This window comes from Cupressus sempervirens, chromosome 3 (genome assembly GCF_028749045.1).
Source record: "Cupressus sempervirens isolate cs-2001-9-10 chromosome 3, ASM2874904v1, whole genome shotgun sequence".
NCBI classification, from domain to species: domain Eukaryota; kingdom Viridiplantae; phylum Streptophyta; class Pinopsida; order Cupressales; family Cupressaceae; genus Cupressus; species Cupressus sempervirens.
This window is the reverse complement of record NC_143120.1, coordinates 1,107,966,517-1,107,977,486: the sequence shown is the minus strand read 5'-3', so window position 1 is coordinate 1,107,977,486 and position 10,970 is coordinate 1,107,966,517. Positions and strand designations below refer to the sequence as shown.

The window sequence follows — 10,970 nt, the reverse complement described above, 5'->3', positions numbered from 1 at the left end:
AGTTGCCTAAAGTATTCAAATAGCTGAAATCACAAATTAGTCACAAGTAAGGTGACAGAGGGAGAAACTGAAGAGGCTTATATCTATATGTTAAGATGACAAGTCTTTGGCATTGTTGTCAAAGAGGGAGACAATTGTTGATAAGGAGAAATACAAGAAAGAGGGAGATAGTTATTGATCAAGAGATATACAAGATATTGGAGACTTAACAAAGAAGGAGAAATCCTAACATCTACCTAGTTAGAGGGAGATATAAGAAGAAATTCAGAGTAAATTTATAAAGACACACAAAGGAGTTTTCTAACCTATTCAGAAGATGGAAGTTGTTGATAGAGGGAGATATTTCAATACAAGGAATTATTTTCTTTTTTGATATTTTGTTGGTCTTATTGTTTTAACCTAGTCAGTTTGGTTAAAACAAAAAAGAATGATTGAAACAATGATTGAAACATATATATTAATCATACTTATATCAATATGTTCTCAATAGTCTCCTTCTTCAACAATCTTCCTTAATCTATTCTCAACAATCTCCCTCTTTGGCCTACATGTGGTTTTTGGCTGTAACTTGCTTATTCAGACTCTTTTTTTTTTGTAAAGAAGATATTGTTGGAAAGCTAGATCCGAGCCCGTTCTAGTGGTGTAGGTATTTTTAGTTTTAGTAATTTTTTGATGGTTGTTTTATTTGTCAAAGTTAGGAGTTCTATTTTGCACTCTGGGAGACATATCTTGAGCATCCAATCTCTATTTTGGGATTTCTTTATCTTGTTGGAAAGGTCTTTGAGATAGTTTTTTTAGTGGTGATGACTTTTTTTTTTTTTTCCAAATTCTGCTCTAAGCATATTCTATTCAATCTTTTTCATTTTTGTATTCTAGTGGATATCTTGGTTGTTTTAGGTTTGAGGATGAATTTTGTTTCTTCACTTGATTTGTCATGGGTTTTACTATCTTTTGTATCAATCTTATGTCTCTTTTGATCTTTTTTGACATCCTTGACAAGATAATGTGTTGTTCAATCAATACATGAAGTGAAGAAGATAGTTCGATGAAGCTTAAAGTTAAAACAATTCAAATGGATAATAATGATTACTTGAGGAGATGCCAAGTAGATCAACAATGAAGATGTCAATGGAGGCTAGTCAATTAGTCAATAGATGAGTGAACGAAGATCTAAATTTGTAAAGTGAGTTGTACTTTGTAGATCAAACCTACTACTACATTCTAACCATTGTATCAATCAAATTTTTTTAATCACAGTTAACATAACAGTCATTTTGTAAATCCTTTAATCAAGGTGACATTATAATAGAATGTACCAAAGTCCTCTAACAAGGGCACTCCTAATAGGGTGGTTAAATCCTTTAACAAGATCACATTTAATAGTGTGTTGTATAACCTATAATTAGGTAACGGGTTGAATCTTAACTGAGCTCATTTTAGAAGAGTGAAAAATTGGTAGCATGTTACTTGATGGGTTATCCCAAATTGGGTTTCCACATTAAATCCTTGTGCTAAAGTTTTATTATTCATTCGTTGATGTTATTGTTGTGCATGCTATATTTTATAGTAGTTTATTTATTGGTAGTTGACACATATGGAGACAGAGAATTAAGATATTGCATGAAATGTCAAATTGCTATCTCTTTTTGGTTCTTTTTGTTGATAGTTTGTCCAAATTGGCAAGAAATTGATAGTATCTCATCTTGAATGCCTTTTAGAGCTTCATTTTTTAATTAACATATATGCATATCAAGATTGTCAATTTCCCTCTTATAGTATAAAGGCTCACCATTTGAGAGAGTGTCTCATTTTTCTTGTTACATTGATTTCAAATTCAAATTTAGGAGATCAACCCAATCTCATTATTTGGGTCTAGTATTAATAGTAGCCTTGGATCTTGTTTAATGTTGTATCATATTTTAAATAATTTCCACAATCCCCTAAGAAAATAATTTTCAATCGTAATAATGTACCAATTTTAGGAGGTCATCCCTATCTATTGGAGATTGTTATTGGTTATTAAGAACCTTGTTATGTTTAAGTGTACATTGCTACCAACTCTTTGGATCATCTCTTCTTTTAAAAAAAGTTCTTTCAACATCATAATATCTCAATATTTTTTATATTTAGTTGTGTACCAAGTTGTAGGATTGTGTATGATATTAATATTGCTCATTCCTAAGAATCAATAAATATTTGCACTATTGTTCTACTTTACCTCTATTATTATATTTCTAGATTGGTTTGCTTTTTTTTGTCAATCTTTAATTAGACAATCAAACTTTATCTTGTATCACTTTTGTATTGATTTAGATTATCCAATTGAAATAAAACAACAATTATAATACACTTGACTATTATATATTTAGCATTGTATATGAACAAATTCTTTCAAAAAAATGACAAAAATAAACATATAATAATTTTAAATTTGAATTTTCATTAAAATAATATTTTGTACATGATATAATTCAAAAGGTCATGGTTAAAAACTTCTCATAAATATTCTTGCATACTCACATATCAATTTACAACATAATATAATAATAATAATAATAATAACTCATGGAAGTGCCATAATCAATTTCAATTTAAGGAATAGGATGAAGTCACCGTCAAACCTTCCAAACTTGACTTTGGGAAGCACCACCACATTTATATTTGGAAGGCATGATCCACATCTCTTTCAGAAGCGTAAATTTCCTTGGTATTCTTGAAACTTGTGCTGATCTTGCATAAGCATCATTGAGAGGAGAAGTGCACGTAGAAATCTTTTCGTAAGATATAAAGCAGATGCATGGTGGCACGGTCCAATCACGGGGTGGGTAAGTGATGTTCCTTGCCTTTCACCTAAAACAAAACAAAGTTTCAAGAACCCTTCACTGTTCAAACATTAGGGGGAATGAATACTTATCTTCCCACGAGATTTTATACTTTTTCAGTGGCTTCGGTGGATGCTTTTATACCTTACAGTTAGGTCGGTAGAAATCGTGCTTTTAAAGTTGCGTTTTTTTCTTTCTAAACGGAGCAATATTACTCGTCCACGGCACTTCCATTTAAGACCGCACAATATCATAGCAGACAAGACAAAGGCAGAGGACGAAGAGAAAGAAGAAGAGGAACTCCCAAATCCAAGTTGAAGAGGATATGATAATGGGTACTACACAAATCATGGTTCTGTTGGTCCTCATGTTGGTGGGATGTTGCATGTGTTTTTGTATTCAGTCTCGATTTCAGAGGAGTATTGACAGCATAGATTTGACAGACCTGTGATCATATCCAGACTTTGTTCTTAGTGTTGGACTATGAGGTTCGTTGGATCATTCAATTTTCTTATCTTTGTCTCTTCATCTTCTTTTGAAGATTATTGTGTATATATATGAAGGTAAAGTCTTATGTATGTAAAGTGCGCTGCAATGACTGAATGAATATTTGTTCTGCACTCTGATAGATGTAGCCAATTCCATAAGTCCGTAATTAAGCCCATGTCATACCCATATGTATCTCTACAATATATGATGATCTATACTGAGGGTTCAGATTGTTCTGATATACTCACTGAATTATATTCATACTATGCTCTTTATTTTATTTGATAGAAATTTGTGAATTGAGATTTTCTTGATATATAATCCTTGACTGATATTTGTCCTAGAAATTTGTGGGTTGAAATATTCTTGATATATAACCACTGCATGATACTGTGTTTTTTTGTTTTATTGAATTTTGTAAATTGGGATTGTTTTGATGGGGTAGTGAAGGGCACTGCAGTCTTTCATTGATAGAAACTGAGATTGTTTGAATATATAGCCATTGAATGATAGTGTCTTTATTTCATATATTAAATTTTATGAATTGGGATTGTTTAGATAAATAGTCACTGAATTATAATGTATTCTGTAATCTAAATTAATTGAGAAATTGAAAATAAACGATGTACAACGAGGTAATGATCTTTGTTCATTCAATAGACATTTGGAATGGTATACACTTGCTCATAATAACGTCTTCATTATTTGACAGAAACTCCCAAATTGATACAATCATTGAATGGCAATGTGTTCTTTATCTAATAGAAATTGTGAGTTATGATTGCTTTCATAAAACGTCATTGAACGATGCTGTTTGTCATTTGATATATAGAAATTTGTGAATTGAGGCTGTTATATACAATTGTAACAAATAAATGAATGAATGGGATATTTTTTATAACACCGAACAGCCTAGAGGATTAAATGATACTATGTTCTTTTTTTATAAGAAATTGTATATTAAGATTTACTTTGATAAGTATTAAATGACAAACTCTATTAAAATTAAAATTGTGTTTATGTACAGCTATTGAGTAAGATTATGTTGTTCATTTGATAAGATGGGATAGAAATATAACAGTTACTTTTTTCAAATTTCTATAATTTGGGAGAGGGTTTTTTTCCGCTTTGCTAGGGTTTCATGCATTCTTTGAGTTTCCTTGCATATGGCTCTCTATTTGAGCTCTCCTTCTCTGTTTTCCACTTGTCAAGCCACATTTAGTGCATGAGTTTTTAGGCTATTTATAATGGCCCCGACCAACGATGACCCAGTTGTTGATACTGGTGTTCATGCTGTTGCTTTGGAAAACCATGGCACCTCTATTGAACAAACGTCCTTGCAAATTCATCCCAAAGGTCTTTCACGAGGTAATCCTGATATTATCGTTCCTTTGCAGGAATTTGACGCTGCTTGTGATTGGTTAGAACAACATACCTTCATAAAGTATTTTGTGGGTAGGACTCCTCCTAAAGCTATGCTCTGAGAATGGGTTAACAAGAGTTGGAGTCCGGCTTGACACTATGCAAAACCTTACCAAAGGTTTTTTTTAAATTTTGTTTTGCCAACTCAGCTTAGACAGACACGGTTTTTAGCAATGACCCTTGGTCAGTGTGTTTCTCTTTGCTAGTTTTTTAAAGATGGTCGAGAGACTTCATTGTCTCTAATGACAAAAAGCTTAGATTTCCTACGTAGGTGGAGTTCCCGGGTTTACCCTTGCCGTGTTGGCCTTTTATTGAGTCCATTGCCAATACTCTTGGTAAAGTTATTATGAAGGAACATGAAAAGTTTTTCAATGCTCATCCTCAGAAATGTGCGTGTTTGAGGTTGATCTTTTCAAGGATCTCAAAGATTCTATGGAGATAGAAATTGGTTTTAAACCTTCTCTCAGAAGGTGTTCTATTTGAACTTGCCCAACACCTGTTATAGGTGCCAGTCAGTACAACACATGATTAGGGATTGCCCTTTGGCTATGCCTAGGGTTAAATCCTCACCTAAGAAGGCACCTGTCAAATCAGTAGAAGCAAAATAAAAAGAAGAATGGACTATTGTTGGGCACAAGGGCAAGAATCCCTTAGATCCTAAATAGTCATATGTGGTTGTCATTTTGGTTCCTCCTTATTCAACAGGAGCACAAACCCAAGCCATTATAGGGTCAATAATGGTTTTGCTGGAACCAAACCTTGGTGTTTCTCAGGTTTCAAACCTTGGTAGTTCACAGGGGATCAAGGCAGTTGCAAGGGCTAACACTTCTATTGTGATTCACACTCCTTTTGTGCTTTCTCCATTGTGACTCAGAATATGCGATGTTCTTGCAGTCCTCTCGGACGTGTTGGGAAAGCAGACGAGAAATGAGGGGCTATTAGTCCAGAGGAATTTTCTTTTGGCTTTAACCAAGCTTCAATTTTTTTGCAAAATAGTTACTCATCTCTCGAGGATGAGGAAGATATGGAAAAATTTTCATGAATTTTTTTTAATCATGGAACATGTGAGGTCTTATAGACCTCTCTAGAAAGTACTATGTTAGGGATACCTATCATAGACTTGATAATTTAGATTTTCTTTTCATGCAAGAGGTTAAAATTTTTGGTTTCATGCTTTCCTTTACATGTCTCATCATTTGGTTAGATGGCATTATATTTTCCTCTCAACACAAAACTAGTAGAGGTGGTGTAGTTACTCTTCTGATCTTGTCTTTATTCTGCTATTTTTTCACATGGTTCTAACTCTGAGCATAAAATAATTTGGCTTTTGCTTTCTATTAACAATCATTCCTTTGGAGTAGTTAATATTTATGCTTCCAATGATGTTGTGGAAAGATCTCAATTGTGGGGCTAGATGGCTAACAACTTGCCTATAGCTACTTGGGTTATGTGTGGTGACTTCAATATGGTTGAGTTGGCCTCTAACAAAGACAAAATTTTTCCTTTTTGTTGGATAGTTGGGGAAAATGAAGCCTGGTATTACATGCATAATAAATTTGGCCTTTATGATCCCAATACTAACTACCACCAACATAGTGGGGTCTAGCACACTTGGTCTAACTTTTGAGCTTGCTCTGACTACATTTTAAAAAGTCTCAATTGTGCTATATTATTGCACAATCCTTTTTCTCCTTTTCTGAGGATTGATATTTGCCTGTTATTCCTTTGCCAGATGTGATGTTATCAAACCACTATCCCATCTATTTTTCCATTTTTTGGCATACAACTATCCAACATGTTGTCAAGACTTAGTTTTCCCTCAATATGTCAGTACTAATGCATGCTTCCACTATTGCTCATATCCTATGTGTCTAGAATTTGGATCCATGTCTACATTTTCAAATAGGTTGGATTTAGTGGTGGAAGGATGTTATTACCAAAACAACTAGAATTTTGTGCATCTATGGGTGACAATTGGAGGCTTTTAGAAAATAGTCTTATGAATCCACTAGCACGACTCTCAAAAAAGCTTCTAAAGCTCTCACCCTTAACCCTTTTGATGTTGATTTGCAAATTCATCTTGCCAAGCTTCGTCATGACAAGCGGGTTGCAAATAATTATGCTGCTTGTGGGGCCCAAATTTAAGCTTGCCTCCATTGGTTGGAGGTTGGCGATAAGGCTTCTAAAGAATTCTTCCAGGATCTTAGAGCTTGTCATACCAATTTTGGGATTAAAAAGATCAAACAAGGCAAATTTATTCTCTCTAGTCTCCCTGACATCCTGCAAGATTTTGTTCACCACTATGAAAATGTGTTTGCTTCATAGGGAAATTCAGTTGCTTGGGAGGAAGCCCTCAGAAAGTGTATTAGCATTACTCCAAACTGCCTAGCAGTCAAGCAATGTGCTTTCTGTGAGCATCTTCTCACCATTTGATACCTTAAGGAGGCAGTCTTTTGCATGGCTAATGAAAAATCCCCCAAGCATGATGGGTTTCCCTATCAATTTTAGAAACACCTTTGGGAGTCTATTGGTCTCAACTTGCACAAAGTTTATCTTGAAGCCTATCATTCTAAGAGTCTAGGAGCTATTATCAACAAGGGAAATATCAAATTCATACCTAAAGCTAGAGATCCTGAGGATATCTATAATTGAAAGCCCATTACCTCGCTTAATGTGTCCTAGAAGATTATTGGTAAGGCAATTTCTCTTAAAATATTCCATCTCCTACCTTTAGTTGTGCGGCCAGAGCAAATTGGCTTTATTAAGTCTAGGTATATTCTTGACAACATCATTGTTGTTTGGGAAGGCATGGAGTGGGCTCACAAATCCAATCAGCCGTCTATGTTTTTGGTAATTGATTTTGCTAAACCTTGTGATCAGATTGAATGATCTTTCATCTTGGCTATGCTTCAAGATCTTGGTTTTGGTCTCAATTTTCTTTAGTCCGTGGAGATGCTTTTTAGAGATGCTAGTGCTTGTATTACTATCAATAGCTCTCAATCTGAAGTCTTTGGGCTCTTTCACTCCATCCGATAGGGTTGCCCTCTAGGTCTAGCTTTATATGTCCTCGCTACTAAAGGATTTGGTTACTTGTTAGCCCACTCCATTTCTTCTAGTTTGGTTCATGGCATTTCCTTGCCAAATTCCTCCTCTTAGTTGGTCAATGGGCACTTTGTTCATGATTCCTTTCTCACTCTTTTGGAGGATGAGGAAAACATCTCTAATGCCTTGCAATGCCTGGACACCTTTTGTCAAGCCTCTGGCTCTACTATTCAATGGTAAAAAATCTTTGTTATCAGCAATCTTTTCTTCTAGCTCTACCTTGGCTTGACTAGTTCGAAAGGAAATGGGTCACACACAGGGAGATCTTTCTTTTTCTAGGCATCCCATTTTCCTTTCAAGCTTTGCCAATTTATTTGTGGAATAATGTGCTTATGAAGATTGAAAAGAAGCTTGACTATTGGCTTACTAAACCCCTTTCTCTTGCGGAAAAAAATTAGATTTACTCAAAGGTCCTGGTGGCTATGCATGTTTATTATTCTTCTTGTTGGACTCCTTCCAAAGCCTCTTATATGAAATTAGAGTGATTTCTTCGTGACTTTCTTTGGGCTTTTGGTTTTGACCATCATGGCTTTCAGAGAGTGTCTTGGGATTTTCATTGTCTCTCCAAAGAGTCTAGAGGCCTTGGCTTTCTTTCCATGTAGAAGCAAGGACTTTCTCTTTGTGCCAAATGGGTTATATGTTCCATTACTAAAGATGAAGCTTGGAAAGTTTTGGTTTGGCATTGCATTTCTTCTGGGTTTCTTGTTAATATGCCTACATGGAAGGGGATTGGCTTTCAAAGCCTTCTTATCATAAGAGAACTTGTGCACATACAGGGCTCTTTTCTTTTCAAGAGCATCTAGAAAGCTTGGGAAGCTATCAAGCCTTGGCTTTACTAGTTTGGTGATGGGTTCCATGATGGGCTCTCTTTGAATCAGTAGAACATTTGGTGGTCTCCATTATTTTCCATTCAGGTGTTCCTCTAACCAAGACTCAAGGTGCTAGTGCTCTGCATTTTTTCAAATGTGGTATCAAGACACCTAAGGCCCTCTTTTCCAGGGTCTCTATGAGTCTCAGATCCTAGGAAGATATGCAAGTCCAGTTCTGTCTTGTCCCTTAAGATCAAAAAACTTTTGATCTATTACTTTTTACAATTCAAGATCACTTAATTTGCAAGGTGGGTATTCAGTCTATTCAACCTTGGTGGATAGACTAGAAGTGGTATCCTACCACTCCCTTCACTAGTTATAAGCCAAGTTTGGGGTATTGATGACTTTCTCGCCTTTTTCCTATGGTGGATACCCTCAACCAATGCTAGCATTTGCAATCTTCCCTTTCTTAGTGGAGAAAGCGTTTCGACACTATTTGGAGTGTCATTACAGAGCCCAAGATTTGTCACTTTGCTTGGTGCCTAGTTTTTCAAGGTCTTCCTGTTGGGCCTTTGCACAATCATATTGGGGTTTTGGATCCCCACTGTCCTTTTTGTGGGCAGCCAGAGACTTTTTTGCATAATTTTTGGTTCTATAGATGTGCTCAAAACTATTGGCAATAGATTCATGATTTCTTTAAGCCATTTTGGCCTTAACCTTTTTCCTAGCATATGGTTATTTTGGGTGACTCTCCCAAGTTCCCTAGACAATTTACCTAGATCTGGCATACTTTCAAGATGGAGATTTTGTTTACCCTGTAGAAAGATAGAAATGTTTTTCCTTTTACTCATAGTTTTCTTGACATAAATATTGCTATGTACACTAAAGCATGCATTTGTAACAATTTAATGATGCAGATTCAAGTACAAGCCAATAAGGGTGGCTTTAGAGGTGGTCCACCTTCAATAGCTTCTCAATCATTGGGGTAATTCTCTCTGTACAATTGCTAGAGTGCCTCCTGATGCTTCAGCTGATACTACTCTGCCTAGGGGCCACTACCAAGGGCACTACTCTTTTGGTTGCTGCTCGCATACGCCACACTCGTAGGCTTCCCTCTAGTGCTCTCCCAATGGTGGCAATGGTGGTTGGCATCGCCACTCGACTTCCTCACCTCGTGGTGGTATAGGCTAGTCCTCGGGCCTTGTGGCTCCCCCTCTTGGTGCTCAACGTGTTGTTTCTTGTAAATGGCCCTTTTGCCTAGAGTTGGCTATTTCACCTTTATGAACTGATACCAAAGATGAAGACTAGGCCCTCGATGATGCTGTTGATGGATGGACTATTCCTAGCTTGCCTACTAATCCTAGGGATGATTGTGGATTTCATGAGTGGGATGAACCACCCCCCTCAACTGTCATTGCATTGGTAACCTAAGTGTTTTTTTTAAAGTTTTTATTGATGAATAGTTATTGATTCTGGCTATGGCTGTGTGAAATTTCATGGGGTGATCTTGTATCTCCTAACCCCTTTTTTTGTGAATTGTAACTAAGTATATTATTTATTAATAGAAAAGGACTATTCATCAAATTTTTTTGAGCAAGCTAAAAATGATCAAGGATTGGACTTTTATAAATTTCTTTTTCCTTTGTTATTTATTCATAATAGCAGTCAGTACATGAATACATAGGATAAGGTAAAAGGTTTCGAGGAGTTTCAAGAGGGAGAATTTACATTTATAGTTATAAAATTGTTTTAGCTATATAGTATGGGTGCATGAGTTTTAGGCTGCATGTTTTTAGTTAATAATAAGGATTTAGAGATATCTATTCTATCAAACTAGTTTAGGTAAAATCTTGATATCATTTCTTATGATGTTAGAGTCTTGTTTTTGACATAATTTGATATTTAATAGGTTCTTTAAAAATCTTTCAAATTTACTAGAAGATCAATTTTAACATATCAAAATATTGTTTTATAGTAGATGTACATTTGACCAAAAGTATTGCAATCTTTTTGGAGTAGGCTCTAAAAATAAGGTCAAGAGAGAAAAACATGAATATATTTTACCAATAAGATGAATTGTATTGAGATGCTAAACTAATGTGCATATCTAATGCAAGAGTGTCTTAGGTTAATGGTTTTCTTGCATCAACCAAAAATGCTTTTTTCCCATTTTCTTGTTTAGTTATGTTCCTATGTTTCTTTCAAAGTGTTCTTTTAGTTTGAATCTTTAGTTTTTGCGCATCTTGCATCATGTTCCTAGTATCATGTTGATCATTTCTCTAGGTTTGCACCTCAATCTATTACCTTACGGTCAAGATCTCATGAT

General features: G+C 35.3%; 1 long non-coding RNA gene across 1 annotated transcript; it reads left to right on the top strand.

Annotated features, from left to right (window-relative positions):
* Positions 1–3,088: 3,088 nt before the first annotated feature.
* On the top strand, positions 3,089–10,228 carry LOC149570661 (uncharacterized). The gene is made up of 2 exons (XR_016362991.1): positions 3,089–3,310; positions 9,562–10,228. It is a non-coding gene; the product is annotated as an uncharacterized LOC149570661 (long non-coding RNA).
* Positions 10,229–10,970: the final 742 nt, after the last annotated feature.